The 21,054-nt window shown below is 39.5% G+C and overlaps 1 protein-coding gene and 1 pseudogene across 2 annotated transcripts in view; one reads left to right on the forward strand and one right to left on the reverse strand.

The window, feature by feature from the left end:
• LOC145822493 (uncharacterized) overlaps positions 1–21,054 on the forward strand; it is a 180,647-nt gene that overhangs the window by 31,641 nt on the left and 127,952 nt on the right. The gene's annotated exons all lie outside the window — the stretch shown is intronic.
• LOC114297609 (uncharacterized) overlaps positions 1–21,054 on the reverse strand; it is a 26,100-nt pseudogene continuing 5,046 nt past the window's right edge. Inside the window, exons 6-15 of the transcript XR_014363343.1 lie at positions 12,085–12,184; positions 8,934–9,123; positions 6,060–6,154; positions 5,864–5,957; positions 3,939–4,088; positions 3,022–3,150; positions 1,483–1,653; positions 913–972; positions 654–827; positions 1–134 (exon numbers count right to left, since the gene is read on the reverse strand). The product of XR_014363343.1 is annotated as an uncharacterized LOC114297609 (transcript). The remainder of the gene's footprint in view (positions 135–653; positions 828–912; positions 973–1,482; positions 1,654–3,021; positions 3,151–3,938; positions 4,089–5,863; positions 5,958–6,059; positions 6,155–8,933; positions 9,124–12,084; positions 12,185–21,054) is intronic.

The following is a 21,054-nucleotide window of genomic DNA, read 5'->3' on the forward strand; positions in this document are numbered from 1 at the left end:
TTGGCGTACCCGGTACGCGTGCAGCCGTACCGGTACGCGTACCCGCACCCGGGAAGTACCCGGTACTTGTACGGCAACATTTTTGGAGTACCCGTGCTTCATAGACATGGAATGAACTTCTGTATGCTCACCTACTGTCAAAGGGATTCACAACCAGATTAATGTTCCATTTGTTTTGGCTGAAAAACATTTTTCAATGAAAAAGATTCTACAGATAACTTTTTTCAGAAAATATTTTTCGGAGAAAATACTTGCCTATGTTTGTGTCCTTGAAACTAACGTTCTAATGGTTGTATTAGTGGTGGCGGTGGTGGAGGTGGAGATGGAGGTTGTGATGGCAGTGGTGGTGGAGGTGGCGTTGTGGTGGCGGTGCTGTAGTGGGATGGAGGAGATGGTCGTGACAATGGCATTGGGTGGTGGTGGTGGGATGGAAGTGGTGATGGTGGCTATGGTAGTGTCATAGTATTAGTAAAACTTTAGTTCGGAAAATATTTTCTATCTCTTAAAAGTAAAAAACACTTTCCACTCAAATAAGCTTGTTTTCTGTTGACAATTAAAACATTTTTCATTGACTTTCATTTTCCATTACATCAAATGCTGGAAAATATTTTCCGTCCAAACAAACAGAATGTAAAATGAAAACCAGTGGTTACCTTGCATTAAAGAACTTATTTGAAGATTTGGAGGGTTGAACGTAGTTGAGACACTTCTATTCAGGGTAATTCCTCGGCACTTTCATCGGGGTTCATCTCTGTCATTTCCAATTCTTTCATTTTCTCAAGCTGCCTTAGCAGATATAATCTTTCCTGTCCATATGTCGAGGGTATCTGCAAGAAAACGAAGTACCGGATAAGTCAGGGTTGAGCTCCATTTAAGCAGTTAAACTAGAAAAGTCGGTCCTTGAATACACACCAGTGATGGTACATATCTCTGAATCGCGGCCAACATGGCTGCATGACCCACTGCAGTAACCTGTTGCACATTCATAGTGGTTCATACATAAGATTACATGGTAATGTCATTTTCAAAAAGCAGGAATGAGACAGAGTAAAAGCAACAGATTTTGTTTGAGAAAATTCTGATCAACATCCACATGAGTCACATTATTTTGGTCAAACATTCATATCCTACCCCAGCCAAACATAGCCGAGGTTCTGCAATATGTGCCCCAACAGATTACATTGGCCAAATTTTGATATCATTTATGTTGTATTTGGAAGAAAGAGGTCTACGAACATGACCTAAAATGTTTAAGCCCAAGTTACTTAGTAGCAAGTTAATGCTGCCTTCTATCCCCAGATCACCCATGCAAATTTTCGATATGGAACAGGATTGTTGCAACAATAGTGCAATAGGCTCCCCGAGTTCATATTAGTTTTTAATGATCCTCTACGTATATGTAAACAAACACGTTGATACAAATAAATATAGATAACTTAAGAAGTGCTCATATAATATTGAAGTTTCATGATTAGAACTCACAGGAAGGAGCATGAGAAAGCCAATAGGAACTACAGATGCTAAATCAGTTAAAGTTCTTTGGAGAACTTTCTTTTCTTTCTGTGTCAATTCATCTCCTATTAGGAACCTTCTAAGCAGCCCCATAGCTGCAGCAACATCGATAGCGAGAAGCTGAGTCCCTTGCCAAACATCCTGCTTATAAATAACAAGATGACCATCAATTTAAAGCATCAGTTTCAAAACAGAAAACACTTTCAACAGGAAGACAGATTTATTATTTTCATGAGTTGTTGAATCACTTCCCAACATTGAATCCATACACCACAGAGCATTCAAGAATAAATAATTCACATTCACTATCAGTGAAAAATAAGAAAAAAAATTACTTTTTTTTTACCACAATGCATAAAACTAATTCACATTCACCACACTGCATTTGCATTCATGTGCAGTTTGTGCACGTGCTTAAATCCAGTGGGGAGTCTGGATAATTTTTTTTCCTTTTTTTCCAAGACTAGTTATGATAACCACCACTAACAAATAATGGGCAGTCAACTTTATCTCAATTGCCCCGTGGCATGTGGGCCACCTTAGTCTCCTAATAGAGATGTGGCTAACAAAAAGGCATAGTGTCATCCATTAAATCATAGGTAAACATGAAAATTTTTTGTAACTTGTACATATATTATATATCATATGTTTAACGGAGTCCAACAACATTTTATGAATTCACTGCCACATAACTGCATCATTTGTTATAATTCCTGAAACAAAAATCATATACCCTTCCCATACTTTGATATCATCACTGTAACAATCAATCACCATACTTCTACTCTTCAAACACCTCATCTAGATCCAGTATTTATAAGAAGTTAATTGACCCACGAAAAGCTTTGATTTTGGGTTCATATATTGGGTAGACTGACCCAACCTGTCACAAGTGGACTGCTCAAACCAGCAGGTAAGGTGTTGGACTAGAAAAAAATCCCCAAAATATGGAATTGAGAAATGGGCAATTAAGTTACGTGGACTCGGGTACAGGTGTCAGGCATGTATCTACAGGTTGGACACATCAAACTTTAAATTTAAGTATACATGGACTTGGCAAAAAAATATTATATTTTCTATAATTTTAATTTATTACGTTGGATAAAATGATGTTATATATAACATATAGTATCAAAAAGGCATTTTAATCATTTTATAGCAATTATACATGTAACGATAGTGTAACATATATTCCTTACCCTTGTCCAAGTGTCGGCTGTCCGACATAGGTATTTGATTTATTTTGAAACGTCCATGTAAGAAAGCCAGGCAACATATGTATGCATTATGACTTTACTTCATTTGATAGATAAAACTATATTAATCAACAGATCAAATAGTTTCAATCAACAGACCAGACGGTCTCAACAAGGGACATCATCTCACTCAAACACATCAGGTGGAGCGCTCCAGCTCATCAATGTGATACATATACATGAAACATCAAAAAAGGCTACCATATAACTAATAAATCTACCTCTAACTAATAGAGTGGTAAGATATTGATACCGTGCCGGTGTCTTTAAGCTTATCCAATGACTTCCCAATTATGTTTTCTTTCTTCTAAACAGGGACTAATTGACTACCTTCAGCTTCGTCAGTATAGGTGGCAGTATCAGCTGTCATTTTAATTTCCTCCTGAAAGAAATGCATTAAAAAATCAATGTAACTAGATAATAAGCCAAGTGCAATCTCAATAAGAAAGAAAGCAACTTTACAATGATGAAATCTACATGCATCAGTTTAGAGAGATTTACCAAGCGGTGCAGAATCTTAGGGCTGGGCTTGTTTCTTTAGGAAATAAATCATCTCAAGACCAAACTTAAAGCTCGTTTAATATATGAGCAAACATGAGCAGGTCTGGCATCGACTCCTCAAGGACCGTAAATAGGAACAGTTAACGTGGTAATTTTATTCTTGTCCAAGGCATATATGCTAATTTGGTCGGTGTCATCCTATGTAAAATAATTCACGGAAAGTAAAATGAGCCCAGTATACTTTCACATCTTGACCTTTCTTACTTTGCTACATTTAATTAGAAAGGATTCATGGAAATCTAATGACTGTGATCAACCCATCTTATAGATTGGTATCTTTTCTGTGCCTTCAGCCCATCACCTTTAATTTACTCCAACTTCTTAATTTAACGAACCCTCACTCCCCTCCCTCTCACTTGCCAAGGTGATGTTGCAATCAACGCCCGATCATGCATATCTGTTGACAAGCACTTGGGTTTCCAACACTCAACTTTTTAAACTAATCATGCATGTATGACAAGCTCTTGGGTTTCCATGGTGAAACCATAAATAAGAGTACGAGGGAGAAAGTAAAAAAAAAAGGAACAAAATGGGAAATAGGAACCTAATGTAGTAAATATACTATGACAGAATGTTAAATACAAGCATGATAAGATGATTAAGAGATACCTCTTCATTTTCAGATCGGTCAGCACTTCTTTGGACTCTTTTCTCAAGTTCTATTAGCTCATTCCTTAAAAGTTCAAAACGTTGAATTTCATTTGATTGGGAGTCTGCTATGCATGTGCCAAATGAAATCCTCTCAAAAGATTCATCATCCTGCACACAAAGAAGCAATTCCAAATAATTTTCAACTCAAATCTAAAATTATTGATATTTGGACTCCCCAAGTTCGTGTCTTAAGTGAAAGTCTGAAATAACAGGCATTATAAGAAATAGGAGTGCCTTAAACTAGAACATGATACGCAGAGGGCCGATGAAACCTCAGACTTAGGCTCAATGTCAAGTTGCATTTTTTTTTTTTAAAGAGCAAAATACATTTTATAATAGCTTATTGTGTAACTGGGGAGATGGTGCGAGAAGAATCTCCATTTACGTCTTTTTTGTGACATTTAAACACTAACCCTCCGCTTCAAGTTTGATGGAATAACAACCATATCAACAGAGTAACTCTGAATGCCACATGAAACTCGTGCAGAAAGGCAGTGTGATCATTACCATGACTAGTGCCATTTCACATTACATGGAAGAGAATAATGATATCTTTTTGCATATGACCTCCAAAGGCAAAACTCAAATCTTTAAGAACGACAATAAGCCATCAAGTTGATGGCCTCTCTACAGCAAGTGAGGGTAAAAAACAATGGACAAGAAGGTATTACACTTGCAAGTAGGCTCTCAGATGCAGCAGCATTGGTTTCTACTAGGATAGCATAGTTCTCATTTGGTCCCATTATTGCATCAAAAATTAAGTTGATGAATAAGCTAACTTTTTATAATTGGCGGGAGGGGAATAGAGGAAGGAAAAACTGCGAGGTGAGGCTCGAACTCAGGCATCACACCCAATGAGAGAGCACCTAGTCCACCAGGCCAATACCTTGGTCTCGAATATGTCAACTTATTCTTGAAGAATATTCAAAGAAACTTCCATCTGTCTTCAATATTCTTTAGAAATGATTGCTTTCTCACAAGGGTGTGATCCAACACACTTTATTGATCTTCTCTAGTTTCCTTCAATCTTTATTTTGTCAGTATTCACTTGAACCACTTCTAATTGTATCTTGCATCCATGACCAACGCGTTGGATCTAAATTTAGATCAAACACTAACTTCATATGTATGCACATGATGTACATATATAGATAGATAGATAGATACAAGATACGATATATCATGGAAATGTATATGTCTTTATGTATAAAATATGTAACTTCATGTATGTTTCTAAATTTTAAACATACTGGTCACATATGATGTTCATACATAGATAGATACCTATGTGTTCATTCTGATATTCATAACAATGCATGCTGTTAGCTAATCAACTAAACCTAAGGGGTTGGCCTGGTGGTCAAGGCTTGGGGCCTTGGGGTTGTACTCCCTCCAAGGTCTCAGGTTCTTCGAAACCTCATAGGTGCAATCTCTTGGGGCCATGTCCACACAAGACGAAGCCCTGGCTTTAATTACGACCCCCGCAAGTGGACGGTAGGTTGGTCCTCCAGATTAGTCAGTCCAAGGGGCCAAATACCGAGTTATCTCAACACACAAAAAAAAAAAAGAGAAGCTAATCAACTAGGTTGACGTAACTTCAGACGACTTGGCTCTAACTAAACTAGTAGAGATAGAGAATAGGTACAGGGTTAGGATATTTAGCATTTAATTCCATATCAAACCCTTATTTAGATTTGAGCCAGCTCTACTGAAATAGAATCAACATGCAAGTAATCCATTATTTTTATAATACTTCACTTGTACTTTAAAATAATGCCTTGGATTTGAATGCCTTGAAATATCAATGAAGAAATATATAATTCAATATATAAAATAGATAAATGTACAACAATCAATAAGCCATAGAGTCAATTTAAGCATACATTTCCATCTGCAACTGATAATGACCCAGGGTCAGACCTACTGGTTGGACGTGGCACAAGAAAGTTCCATAACCGACTAGGGTTGCTGACAACTCTGAAGAAAGATATCAATATATAAGATAAAACAAAAGAATGAAAGTAGCAGGTTCACCATAAGTATGTTATGATTAAAGTGGCAGGCAAGTATTTCATTTACCTCTTGCTCACAACGTTAGCACTGTTTCTATTTTTTACTTTGGAGTGTTGTTGCTGCTCATTCATGGAAGAAGGGGGACCATTATCATCATCACCCTAGTTGTTTAATCCAAAAGTCTTGAGTTAGCAAAAGTGAAAATAGACAATAATATCCAGAAGCACAGATGCCGGATATCACACACATAACAAAAATTTAAATCTGAGGGCAAAACATAGCGTTGATGAAACCCTCTGCTGGAAACAATAAAGTAATTTAAGAAAGCACTGTAAATGGGTTTTCAATGCAAGCATAACACTCTGCTCAGTGCACTGGAGAAAATCACATTTCCAGGTCATATTGCTGATGCACTACTATATATTCTGCCATCTGCAACTAACATAGCTATAATGTTTAGAAGTGACACCTCAAACGTTCCCAAACTCCCATACAGCCATAGCAAAAATCTTTAAGTACTTTATAAACGGGCAGCACAGATAGGCAATTGCAAGGCAGCTCATATGGAGATTCCATAAGGCAATTGTGAACCTTCAAATATTCCATAAAGGTTTCTTTATAATGAAGAAATGATGGAACGGAGAAAACTAGCTTTCAAAATGCTCCACAAAGAGATTTTGTGGACAGAGTCCTCCTTTGTTGAAATTACTTTTCATTATAAAAAAATTACTCCATCTATTGAAATTTTATGAGGAAGTTAAAGATAGAGATCTAATTTGATTGTTAGCATAGGTAGTCAGCCTGTCATAGTTTTTGTGAAGTTGTACAAGTGTCCAATAACTGTCCTAAGAGAGTGGGACAAGAATGACGAATGATGCATGAAGAACACTAAATTGATTCTGCCCTGGCATGTGAAATATTACATAGTGCAATGTCTGACATGAAATAATGGTGGTGAAGTAAAAGTTGATCAGATCTGCAGAGACTTCTTATTGTGCATGAATCAATTTGAATAGCCCCATGATCCAAAAAGGAAACTAGGCCAAATTTGGAAAAACAATAGATGATGTTTACTTTTGTACTAAAGAATGTGTCATTATTTGGTCAGTTACGTGGACAAGACAACATGAAGGGAGTAATTCTATTTTTTATGCATTCACAACAAAAACATACGCTTAATTATCTGCCATATTTGGTATATAATTTTTTGTATAGGTAATGTGCAGTAACTATGTTTTGATTCATGTAATGGGGGCATATTTGGCATTCATAATTACAAAATTTTATTTTTGATATTTAATTTGTTTGTAATAGCAAGAAAAAAAAATATATCTCTGCTACTCGAGCAATCTCTTGGATCAAAACTACATAAAAAATAGAAGTTAACTATTTTCAACATGTGCACAACAGAACAGATGCAGATCGTCTTGTTTTGACATATTAAGAGCATTTGGATCAGTGTTGCAAAACAGTAAATATGTGCACAGCCTAGTGTTGGCAAATTAGCTTCGAAAGGCCCATGTTCAATTGGAACAGCTCAATGATCAAGACCCACTGTTTCTCCATGATCTAAGGCACTTTTAGAGCAAATTCCACTGTTATGGCCCTCAATTTTGAGATGCCATTTTAGGAAAGTTTTATTTTTACAGTTTCTTTTGTCCAGAAAATTCTGTTTTGGTTCTCCTTTGTTTTGGCATGTTTCTTTAAATTTCTAGTATCCAAATTTGAACTCAACTCAAATTTGTTATTTTTTGTAATTTTTTATTAGGGTGGTGATAATGCCATGAAACAATTTGATGGATCCACGAAAATTTATTTCACAAGACATTTTAGCCCTCACAACTAACATGCTCCTTTTCTCTCTCATCTCACCCGTTCTTTTCTGTATCTGTCATTTGCTTTCACTCTTTTCTGCTGTCTTCTTTTTCTTTCCTGCTGTATACTGTAAGTAATCGCAACTGCAGGGTAGCCAATTCCCATTTAAATTATCAATTTGATTTTTGCAAGAGGTTTAGTGCAGAGACATTTGGTCTATGGCACAGAGACAAGAGAGGGCTTGGTTGAAGAAAAACTATTTAGAGAGATAGAAAATCCAACAATCACAACACCTCTCCATCCTCGGTGGCTGTTCATCCTACCTCTGCATAAAGTTGGGCAAACTTCATCACATTCAGCAGTGCCAACAACATTCTCCTGGAGACTATCATCGACCTCGTTGGAATGGATTCCGCATCATTGTCTTTTTATTTTTCCAATATAATCAAATCTTACTCAACTTCCTTCTAATTCAAGTGGATCCGCTCTATGAAATATAACGAGAATGCAAATAATTATGGAGAGACTATGAGACATGGTCGTCAATTTATGGTTGGGACAAGTAAGATACAGAGAGGGAGAGAGAAGGAAAAAAAGGATGAGAGTGAGGCAAGTTGATAAGAGATGGGAAAGGGAAGAGGATGAGAGATAAAGGGAGAGGGCAACTTCTTGAGAAGAGAGGAAAAGAAGAAGATAAACGTGATCAATTATGATGACAAATATGTCGAATGCCATACATTTGTGTGGATCCATCAAACCAGTACGTAGAATTATCACTAGCCCTTCTTTATTTTAGCTTAATGAACAAGGAATTGCCTTTTGTGGTGTTACCTAGTTGATTTTGGATTTCTCTTATTATTATAAATTTGGGTGCAAGCCTCTAGGCTATATAGTTTTTGGTGATTAACTCATAGAGAGAAGTGTTCCCTTATTTGAGTGTGCTCGTGTTTGTTCTTGTTGCAACTATTGGTTCTACAAGCTTCCCTCTGTAGAGAACTTTGCAAAAAAAATTGACAGCTTATACATATGCTAGGTCAGGAGAAAACTAAGGGTGTAGAATACAGTCCCTGTCAGTCAAATAGTTCTAGGATGCATGTTATCCTTCAATGAAATTCAGAAACATACCTGCTGAAGGGAAGCTGCCTTTGCTCTAAAAGATGCCTCAAGAAATTCAGCTTCTTTCTCGAGTTTCCTTATCCTCTCAAGATCAGAAAGCAGCTTTTAATTGCTCTTTTCCAGAACTAGAGCTTGATACATGAAGCTCCTGAAGTAACTCCTCTAGCTTTAGCAAGGCATCTTCAACACTCTCCAATGCCTAAAGCCAAATGCCAAAGTCATTCAAAATTACATCATAAGAAAGGTTTATGGAATGCTAAAGATACAAAGGCAAGAACAAAGACTGGAACAATAACGGAATTGAAAAACCCATCTATAAGGGCTAAACATCACTCCAATCATGAATAATGATAAAAACAAAAATGAAAACTGACAGGTGTACATAATGCAAAACTTTACTACACAAACGCTGAAACGAGTTGTTGACATAACATATAAGCTGGTCGTGTGAACAATTAACAATAAATATAACAATGAATGTTGTACTCGCAGGACATTTACAAATACTTAATATCCAAATCTTGTTCGGCCCTGCAATTCACCCATGCAGTATTGCTGCATCAAACTTTCTAATCATATTACCTTTCTATTTTATTTATTTTTTTTGTAATTAAACTTGGTAATTATCTTACATGCTGTACACTATACAATTTACCAATTTCATTTTTTCATGAGTATTTTTTATTAGCGTCTATCCTTCTCGTGATCATTGTTGTTAAATTGCAAATCAAATCATGAATCATTTTTTTCTAAAATAGTGAACCGTATTGTATCAAATTGTGATTTAGTGAACCGTATTGTATCAAATTGTGATTTATAAGATTCACCTTATTTAACATAATATATAATTTTATATACGTATATATAAATATACACATAGTTTTAAAATCACAAGCAAGTGGAACGAAGAGAAGTTCCCTACCGTCCCCACTTCTACTTCCCCTCTACATACGTCCCTAAAGCCTGATCCGCCGCCCAACGAAATGAATGAAATATCAATATAACTAAATTATATATATGAATATATACATATAAAGTCATGTATATTAATTGATCTTATTTTTATTTTGCAAAAATGTTGACATTTAATGCTTTATAGAAACATAACTGAATCGTAGTAAATCACAACAAATTGCAATGAATTGTAGTGAATCGCAATTAAATTTTAAGATTCACTCAATTTAAGATTCAATGGCATGAATCGAATCGTTTTTGATTGAAACACATAACAAATCATATGAATCGAATTGTGGATCATAAGATTCTAACTGTGAATGTATATTACATATTTAGTATTAGCTTTTTCTCACTGTAATTAGGCTTGGAGTTTCCTACTACAGAGTTTACTATTTTGATTCTTTCCTATCATGTTTAGTTTGTATCTCCATTAAGAGATTCAACCTTGTAATTGATCTATACAATAATATATCTCTTCTCCAAGATTTCTTACACGAACAACCATGCTTGTGATTATATTGTAATTTTCTATCAGTGTATAATATTGAATTGCATTGCCATACTGATTTGTATTGAAGGTCATCAACGAATACTGTGACAAAACTGATTATTTAAATTATGAAACCTTATAACATTTTTGTTATTGTAAGTAAAGTCAGGAGAGAAAGTAATAAGAGTTACAAGTTTTTGTCAGCTTGACAAAACCTTGAAGAGAGTGAGACAACCAGGTACTAAAGACATATTATCGAAGTTATTGAAATGTTTCCATGGTGCCCAACCAAAACCTGACCAACAAGGCATACCACAACCCACAATTCTCATTACATCCAACCCAACCCAAAACTCTAAGAAGCATGGACACGGACACGTGACACGACACGAGTACGACATGGACACGCCGACACGTTAATTTTCAAAAAATACAGGACACGACACGAGGAGGACACGCATGAAATACATAATTTTATATATTTATTATATGTTATATATATATGAATATATCATTCAAAGATAATAAAAAATGCAATATGACACTAATTCTTATAAATTTATATGGTTTTTATTTTATTATTGTATCTTAAGTTATTTTGTTCAAACTTATAATTAGTTTTACGTATGTCTAATCGTTAGACACGTGTGTTTAAACGATTGACACGTGTGTCCTTCAAGTGTCCAAAGAGTGTCCAAGTCTTTAAACAATAGGACACGTTTTGAAGAGTGTCGGACACGTGTCCTAAGAGTGTCCAAAGAGTGTCGGTGTCCGACACGTACCCGACACGGATACGTCACCTTCCTAGAAGTGTCCGTGCTTCTTAGCCAAAACTAGACAGCAACCAACCCAATACCTGGGGCCCAACTAATATAGCCCAGACCCAAAAAAAATAAAATAAAATAATATAAAGAAAAAGAAGCCCATAAACAGAATACACCACGAAAATGATACATCGGAGGGTTTTATCATGGCATGTCACAGATATGATGCTTCTTTCCAGGTGTCGGGTGTTAGGGAAACATCCTCTCTAAGATTGGTCAACAAATAGCTGTCTTCCCTTGAAAGCAAGCCAAGCAACCTTGATGAACCCATAATCCTAGCCTCTAATCTACAATCCTTCATGATCCTCCAATCTACTCCACAATATCTCTCCCTGGGTCTTCTTTCCTTCAACCTTTTACACACTTAGGCTCAAGAGACAAACCCCACATGCTGATTATTTTTTAATTCATCTTCCACCTATTATGATGGCTGAGATCCTAACCTCACTAGTAACAAGATGAAGATAGGGGTTACTCTCTATCAAAAAGAGGAACTGAAGGAGCTAACAATGCAATAAAAAATCTATGGACTGCATGAATATCTACCCAAAGTTTCCAAAAACAAGTGAAATGGTGCATCAGGAATAGAATGGAAATATCTACATGGTTGCCACTTGCAAATTCAAACATCTTAAGGATTCAAAAATGTGATAGCTACTTCCGATGTGCAACTTCAAAAATATAACATACTCTTGCAAGATTTAACAGTGTCATTTTAATGGTGAAGGTCTTCTTTCTCCTCTGGAAATCTAAGTAAGATGGTTTCCAATGTTGATGTTTACGGTTGAACTGGATATGGAAAGGAATTACCTAAGGTGCCAAAACTAAGAAAATTACAACATTTCTGACTAATGTGTTACACAAGGAAAAAAATCAATTTAAGGGTGACCTTATCAAAAGAAGAATCTGGCTCTTTCTCAATCAGTGAATATGTTCCAGATCCAGTCCTCTCAATAGATTGCCTACCACTGCCTTCAGTCATTTCATTCCTGCATCACATTTTCTCAAATAAGCTTTTATTGCAACTGTTATTTTTCTTGTAAGACAAAAACTAGAAAATTACAATAAAAAATTAAAATTCTTAAGATTTACTGCAGATCAAAACAGGCATATCCCCATCGTACACCTGTATAAGTATTCAGCAAAAATGCAGTTGGAATCCACCAGATCACTATAAATCCAAATTAGCAGATCCCAATTGATTCAATACAGAAAGAAAGAATCAGAACAAAAACAAAGCTACACAAATGCATATAATTCCAACTGCAAAAATGCAGTTGGAATCCACCAAATCACTATAAATCCAAATTAGCAGATCCCAATTGATTCACTACAGAAAGAAAGAATCAGAACAAAAACAAAGCTACACAAATGCATATAATTCAAACAAGGCAGGTAAAAGGTTTGGCAGAAATAGGAGCCGAAGCTTATATGGGTATCATTAGTGTCGTGATGCTCATGGTGCTTCATCCAATAAACATTAACAACCTCGTTAAATAATAGTGCTCGAAGGCATGAAACTCTAGAGGACACTTCAAAAATTATAGTAATTTCACTGTCATGGTGTTTACATAAAAAAGAATATACAAGTACTTTTTAAGACATCGAGAGATCATCAGAATCAAAGGACACTCTCATGATCATTAAAATTAACTTCTGTCACTCCTTTTATGTTGTATACGGTATCTCAAATATCTTTAAGGCCAGGAGTCTCTCCTTCACCCTTACCCCCAGAGTATGACTCCCATTATAGCGACCCCGGTCTTTTCTCTTTAAATTATTGTATCCGGACTTAGGTTCCATGGATCCTGTCATTACTTATTGGTTGTCGTTGTCCTTTAATCTCTTTGTATTTGAAGTATAGGTTGGGTTGGGCGGGTCTGTTACTGGTTGGTTGATTTTAGATGCCAATAGGTGATGCCCAGATTTTGGCCTTTACGCTCGAGCGGAAGTTTTAACGCTCGAGCGGTCCCTTCGTTGTTGCTTCTCCGCTCGAGCGGTAATTTTGACGCTCGAGCGTGATTTTCCATCTCCCAGTATTTTGCTCTGCAGTTTTTCCGCTCGAGCGGTAGTTTTTACGCTCGAGCGTGTTCCCTTGTTTTTGCTCCTCCGCTCGAGCGGTGAGTTTGACGCTCGAGCGGGTGCCAGCGCCTGCAAAACTTCTGGAAGGGTGCAATCGACGCTCGAGCGGCTTTCTTCACGCTCGAGCATGATTCTGTGTCTTACGCTCGAGCGGGGCTTTCTACGCTCGAGCGTAGAGTCGATTATATCAGTCCGTGATTTCACTTTTTGGATCACTTTTTGACCTACTTTTCCTTCATAACTTTTTAAAAACCGCCCCTGGAGTGTTTTTATCTCTCTCTCTCTCTCTACACACCTTCTCTCTTTCGATTGATCTACTTAGAGTGAGTTTCTACCTTAGATCCTTTATTAAAAAGTTAGAGTGGGTTGAGGGCTTCGTTTTAATCTGAGAAACTTGGGATTTGGAGCACGTTGGTCTTTGGTCTTCATCTCCATCTTCTCAATACGGGTTATTTTCTTCGAGGTAGGGATTTTCCTACTCCAATTTATATGTTTTGTTCTAAGTTTGGTATTTTGATAGGTTGGGGACACTTTGAAAATTTTGGGAACAAAAACCTAGTTGAATTGCTAAATTGATTTGAGTAATTAATTTAAGGAAATTGGGGAATTTGGTTAAATCCATGAATTTGGGAATTTATTGATTTAATGGTGTAGTTGGTTAATATAAATCACTCGCCTAATGAATTGTTGGTATATTTATTTTTTCGAGTCTAGAAATAACTGTTTTGGGCTATCGGTGGAGGATAGTCGTGCTTGTTGTAGACATTGCATGCGGATTAGGGAAAATTGAAACTAATCAATTTGTTAAGTCATAAATTTAGACTATTGAATTAATACAGAAATTACATGTATTGATTGAGCATCGCATATGCATATTGTTTGGGAGGAGATAGGGGATGTACTCCACGGTTTAGGGGAAGATAGGGGATGGACCTCTAAACCGGATTATTGTTTGGGAGGAGATAGGGGATGGACTCCATTAGCACCATATTTATGTGTGCTTATTATATTGAAGTGTTTTTACATGATTATTGATACAGCACTAAAATGTGTATCAAATGGGAAGTATGAAGTGTTTTGATATGAGCACGAGTCTCATTTGTTTTGTTGATATTGGAAGTAATGTGAATATGATATATAATTCACTGTTGTAAGTTTGGCCAGGTTCAGAGCCATGTTGATAATAATGGAAAGTGAAATATGTCTTAGACATTAGTGTCATGAGACTGTTTAATGATAAAATTGATTATCTTGGTTAACCATCTATTGAATGCTATAGCTTTATTCAATGCTTATATTTGGTTTAGTATTTTTCTACTGGGCTGTGGCTCACCCTTTATGGGAACATCATTTTCAGGTTCAGGTGATAAGCTACCTCCACGGACTTAGCCTGGAAGGATTTGATGTTTGGGATTTTGAAGACTTGTCTTTAGTTATATGTTTTACTTTGTTATTTTTTTTTGAGATTTCATGTAAACATTCAAGCCTAGGGCTTAACTTGTAAATGAGTTAGTACTCATCCTTTTTGTGTCCAAGTGTTAGCTTGGAAAGATGTAAGCCCTTAGGGCATTTATTTTGATGTTGCAGGATGTTACATGTGATGTCTTTCAATAAGAATACTCTGATGAATAACCCAAATGATTCGTTTTCTTTTATAAATGCATGTTAATGTTATAGTTATTATGGGTTTATTTGAGGGCGTCACAACTTGGTATCAGAGCGTACCGGGTTCGAATACTTTGGGTACGTGGGAAGTGATTAGTATCACAATGGGTTCGTCTCGCTTGATAGAGACTTAGATGTACTGTTATGTGCTTATATGATAGCATGTTTATGTGATTATGTGGGTATGGAACGTAGTTTCTAGGATGTTAATTGGACCCTTGAGTTTCTAGTAGTCTTGTTGGAAAGGCACTTGATCAATGCTGTTTCCAATCGGAACTATAGTAACGCTTCGGGACTATTATTATCCAGGAATGAAATTCGTAGGTGCTTATGTGATTATGTGCTTACGTGGAATGAATTATTTTTGTCCAATGCATTAGGACGCGAGTGTTTAGTTTCGGCACATTTATTAATGTGCTAACGTCTTTGTTTGTTTCCTTTATTAGGATGTCAGGGCGAGGACGAGGACACGGTAGGCGTGGTAGGCCGGGTAGGCAGGAGGTACCGGTGCCAGAGGAGATTCCGGCAGTTCATGAGGGAATTGGCCAGGCCAATGTGGCCGAGCCAGTAGGCCAGCAGGCTATGGGCGCTTTAGCTCGAGAGATAGCAGGGGCATTCAGGGAGTCAGTAGGCATTCTTAGGGCTGAGAATCAAGCCCAGGTTGTTGTTGCGGATGCAGGACCTTCCTTTCTGAAGAGGGAGTTCTTTCGGTCTAATCCGGATGAATTTGTGGGTGATCCTAAAGAGCCGCTTAAGGCAGATGAATGGCTCGAACAGACAACGAAGACGTTTGAGATGCTTGGCATCGAAGACGAGGGGTTGAAGGTGACCTTGGCATCATTCCAGTTGAAGGGGGATGCGGGTCAGTGGTGGAAGTTCACTAAGGGGCGTATAGGAGGTACATGGGAGGCTTTTGTGAATGCTTTCCAGGAGAAGTTCTTATCTCCAGCAGTTAGGGAGAAGCTGAGAGACCAGTTCTGCCAGCTTAAGCAGTCGAGTTCTTCAGTGGCCGAGTTTGAGGCTGCATTTACTAGTTTGTCCAGGTTTGCACCTGAATTGGTGGCGTCTGAGGAACGCCGTTGTATTGAGTTTGAGAGGAAGTTGAGGCGTGGCCTCAAGCTGAGAGTTGGGGGAACTATGATTCGGGATTATGGGCGGTTGGTTGATGCTGCAGCCCACATGGAAATCATGATGCAGGAGGAGGAGGAAGGACAGAAGGGCTCCAAGAGGAGTCAGGATGGTCAGAGTGATGGTAGGAGACAGAAGGGTTTTAATCCCCAACAGTCTCAGAGTAGCTTTTCTAGATCAACTTTTCCTGTGCCGAGTGCTAGTTCGGGGAAAGGCAATCAAGGAGACATTACCTGCTTCAAGTGTGGCCAGCTGGGCCACAAGTCTCCAGTTTGTCCTCAGAGAGGAGGAGTGCAGAGAGCAGCATCATCTTCGGCTCGATCTCAGAGCCACAGTCAGGGTAGAGGCCAGCCACTCTCGTGTTATCAGTGTGGTCAGCCAGGGCATATGAAGAGGTATTGCCCGCAGTTGGGTGGCACACCTGGTGCATCTGGTTTGAGGCAGATTCAGGGTCAACAGCCAGCTCAGTCGGGTCAGGCCTCGAGGGCCAATCAGGGGGCTTCATCGTCTCAGTCGGTGCAACAATCTTATGCTCCTAGGGGTGAGCAGGTTGATCAGAGGTCATCTGGGCGCGTGTATGCTGTTACCGCGCAGGATCTTGTACCGGCTCCATCTGTTGTGAGAGGTACTTTCTTGTTTTGCAACTCGGTTGCTAATGTTTTGATTGATACGGGTGCATCTCATTCCTTTGTGTCTGCTGCATTTGCATCTGTTTTGGAGTTGGAGTTAGCACAGTTAGCATCTCCTATTTGTGTAGTGTCGCCTCTTGGGGGTGAATTGATTTTGAAACACGGTGTTAGGGGTTGTGATATAGAGGTTGATTACCATAGAATCCCATTTTCCTTTGTAGTTATGCCTATGAGAGGTTTCGATGTTATTTTGGGTATGGACTGGTTATCGTCATACCGGGCAGTTATTGATTGCTACCGCCAGAGAGTCACTTGTTGTACCGTGAATGGTGAGTGTTTTCATTTTCTGGGGGACCGTGTTGGTAGTGTTTTGCCACCGGGGTATGTTCCGCGAGGACGGAGTGAGCTTAGTGGTCTACTTGCTAACCTTTCGATTAGTGAGGACGGTGAGACTCAGATTGTGTTGCCAAGGGTGGTGTGTGAGTACTCGGACGTTTTTCCCGAGGATCTTGTTGGTTTGCCACCGCATCGAGAGATTGAATTCTCTATTGACTTAGTGCCCGGCACGGCGCCGATTTCTATGGCACCCTATCGTTTTGCCCCAGCTGAGTTAGTTGAGTTGAAGATCCAACTCCAGGAGTTGCTAGATAAAGGCTTTATACGTCCTAGTGTTTCGCCTTGGGGAGCACCGGCCCTCTTTGTTAAAAAGAAAGGTGGTGCTTTGAGACTTTGTATAGATTACCGGAAATTGAATCGGGCTACGGTTAAGAATAAGTACCCTATGCCCCGTATAGATGATCTGTTCGATCAGTTGAAAGGTTTCCGTTGTTTCTCGAAGATAGGCTTGAGATCAGGTTATCATCAGTTGAGAGTCAGGGAGGAGGATATTCCAAAGACGGCATTCCGTACGCGGTATGGCCACTATGAGTTTTTGGTGATGCCATTTGGGCTCACCAATGCACCGGCAGTGTTTATGGATTTGATGAACCGGATATTCCGGGAATTTCTAGATCGTTTTGTAGTCGTCTTCGTGGACGACATCCTTATCTATTCACCTTCAGAGGAAGAGCACGAGGAACACTTGAGGGTGGTGCTTGATTTACTTAGAGCCCATCAGCTTTATGCTAAGTTTGGGAAGTGTGAGTTCTGGCTAGAGGAGGTGAAGTTCTTAAGCCATGTAGTTTCTAGGGAAGGGGTGTCTGTTGATACATCCAAGACAGAGGCAGTGCAAGATTGGGTACAGCCTAAGAGTGTGTTTGAGATCCGCAGTTTTCTGGGATTAGCTGGGTATTATCGCCGGTTTGTAAGAGATTTCTCCAGATTAGCTTCGCCTTTGACTAGATTGACTCGGAAGGGAGTCAAATTTGTTTGGAGTGAGACTTGTGAAAAGTCGTTCCAGGAGTTGAAAGTTAGACTGACCACTGCTCCAGTCTTGATTATTCCGGAGAGAGGGTTGGGTTATGCAGTCTATTGTGACGCCTCACGAGAGGGTCTTGGTTGTGTGTTGATGCAAGAGGGGAAAGTGGTTGCCTATGGCTCACGTCAGTTGAAAGTTCACGAGAAGAATTACCCTACGCATGATTTAGAGTTAGCAGCTGTGATATTTGCCTTGAAGATTTGGAGACATTATCTTTACGGTGAGAGGTTTGAGGTATTCTCGGATCATAAGAGTCTGAAATATCTGTTCACACAGAAAGACTTGAACTTGAGGCAGAGGAGGTGGATGGAATTTATTGAGGATTATGACTTTGAATTGCATTATCATCCGGGAAAGGCCAATGTGGTGGCCGACGCCCTTAGCAGGAAACCTGTTGGTGACATAGCTAGTATAGCCATCCGAGAGTGGGAGATGTTAGGTGCACTTGGAGAGTTTGATTTGCTTCTGGGCGAATCCGTTGAGGCTGCGGCCTTGTTTTCTGTTGTTGCGCAACCTACACTTGTGACTCGAGTGTTAGAGGCTCAGAGGGGCGACCTTGAGGTAGAATCCTTCCGTGAGAAGATTTCTGGTGGGAAGGTTGAGAAAGGTTTGACGGTGTATCCCGACCTGAGTGTGAGATACCGAGACCGTCTGTTTGTGCCGGAGTCTCATCGAGAGGAGGTACTCCGAGAGTTTCATCATTCACGCCTTGCGGTGCATCCGGGAGGTACTAAGATGTATCGGGATTTGGGTCGCCAGTTTTGGTGGCGGGGTATGAAGAGAGATGTGGCAGCTTTCGTATCTAAGTGCCTTACTTGTCAGCAAGTGAAGGCCGAACATCAGAGGCCAGCGGGTTTGTTGCAACCCTTGCCTATTGCCGAGTGGAAGTGGGAGCATGTCACTATGGACTTCGTTGTAGGTCTTCCGAGGACTCAGCGGGGCAGTGATGCTATTTGGGTGGTTGTAGACCGGTTGACTAAGTCGGCGCACTTCATTCCTATGCGCGTTAGAGATTCAGTAGATCATCTTGCCGACTTGTATATTCGGGACATAGTGAGGTTGCACGGGGTTCCAGTGACGATCGTCTCCGATAGGGACCCTCGTTTTACTGCCAGATTATGGCAGAGCTTGCAGAGCGCCTTAGGTACTAAGTTGACCTTTAGCACAGCTTATCATCCTCAGACTGATGGGCAGTCCGAGCGTACTATTCAGATCCTTGAAGATATGCTTCGGGGTTGTGTTCTTGACTTTAGCGGGTCGTGGGAGAGGCACTTGCCATTAGTGGAGTTTGCCTACAACAACAGCTTCCAGTCTAGTATCGGTATGGCACCGTTTGAGGCCTTATACGGCCGACCGTGTAGGTCTCCTGTTTGTTGGGCCGAGGTGGGTGATGCACCTCTGTTGGGTCCGGAGTTAGTGAGGGAAACGACGGAGAAGGTTGAGCTTATCCGTAAGAGGCTTGTTACAGCCCAGAGTCGTCAGAAATCTTATGCCGACCGTAGGAGGAGACCTTTGGTGTTTGAGGTGAGTGATCATGTCTTTTTGAAGATATCACCAAGACGGGGATTGATGAGGTTTGGGAAGAGCGGGAAGTTGTCCCCTCGATTCATTGGTCCTTTTGAGATCCTTGAGAGGATTGGCGAGACTGCTTATCGTTTAGCTTTGCCGCCGCAGTTGTCCGGAGTACATGACGTGTTTCATGTGAGTATGCTTCGGAAGTATGAGCCGGATCCATCACATGTATTGGATTGGACCGATTTAGTAGTTGGTGAGGATGTCTCGTATGAGGAGAGACCGGTTCGGGTCTTGGATAAACGGGATCAAGTCTTGCGAGGCAAGACCATTCCTTTGGTGAAAGTTTTGTGGAAACATCACGGGGTGGAGGAAGCCACATGGGAACGTGAGTTGGAAGTCCGCGAGAAATATCCGGACATGTTTATTGATTTGTAATCTTGTAGTTAGATTTTGTAATATTGTCAAACTTTAAAGCTTTTTATATATGTCTTAAGCTGTAAAACATTTAGAATGTTTTGGTTAATGGAAATATTTTGGAACTTGCCTCGAAATGGAAGTTTAATGGAACATTGTATATATTGAATATATTGAAAATTGTTGAAATTGAAAGAAAATTGCATAGCGTTAATGCAGGTTGAAATATATGGTTGTTTTGCATATTGTGGCATGCCTCTTTGTTAAGAGATGGAATGGCCGGTGTTGGGTCAAGTTGTTTATTAGTGAGTTATCATATTGTTGGAATTTGAGAAAAACTTGTTTTCGAAACCTTGTGCTAAATTTCGGGGACGAAATTCTTTTAAGGAGGGGAGGTTATAGCGACCCCGGTCTTTTCTCTTTAAATTATTGTATCCGGACTTAGGTTCCATGGATCCTGTCATTACTTATTGGTTGTCGTTGTCCTTTAATCTCTTTGTATTTGAAGTATAGGTTGGGTTGGGCGGGTCTGTTACTGGTTGGTTGATTTTAGATGCCAATAGGTGATGCCCAGATTTTGGCCTTTACGCTCGAGCGGAAGTTTTAACGCTCGAGCGGTCCCTTCGTTGTTGCTTCTCCGCTCGAGCGGTAATTTTGACGCTCGAGCGTGATTTTCCATCTCCCAGTATTTTGCTCTGCAGTTTTTCCGCTCGAGCGGTAGTTTTTACGCTCGAGCGTGTTCCCTTGTTTTTGCTCCTCCGCTCGAGCGGTGAGTTTGACGCTCGAGCGGGTGCCAGCGCCTGCAAAACTTCTGGAAGGGTGCAATCGACGCTCGAGCGGCTTTCTTCACGCTCGAGCATGATTCTGTGTCTTACGCTCGAGCGGGGCTTTCTACGCTCGAGCGTAGAGTCGATTATATCAGTCCGTGATTTCACTTTTTGGATCACTTTTTGACCTACTTTTCCTTCATAACTTTTTAAAAACCGCCCCTGGAGTGTTTTTATCTCTC

The sequence above is a fragment of the Camellia sinensis genome, chromosome 3 (genome assembly GCF_055761805.1).
Source record: "Camellia sinensis isolate YWXY chromosome 3, ASM5576180v1, whole genome shotgun sequence".
NCBI classification, from domain to species: domain Eukaryota; kingdom Viridiplantae; phylum Streptophyta; class Magnoliopsida; order Ericales; family Theaceae; genus Camellia; species Camellia sinensis.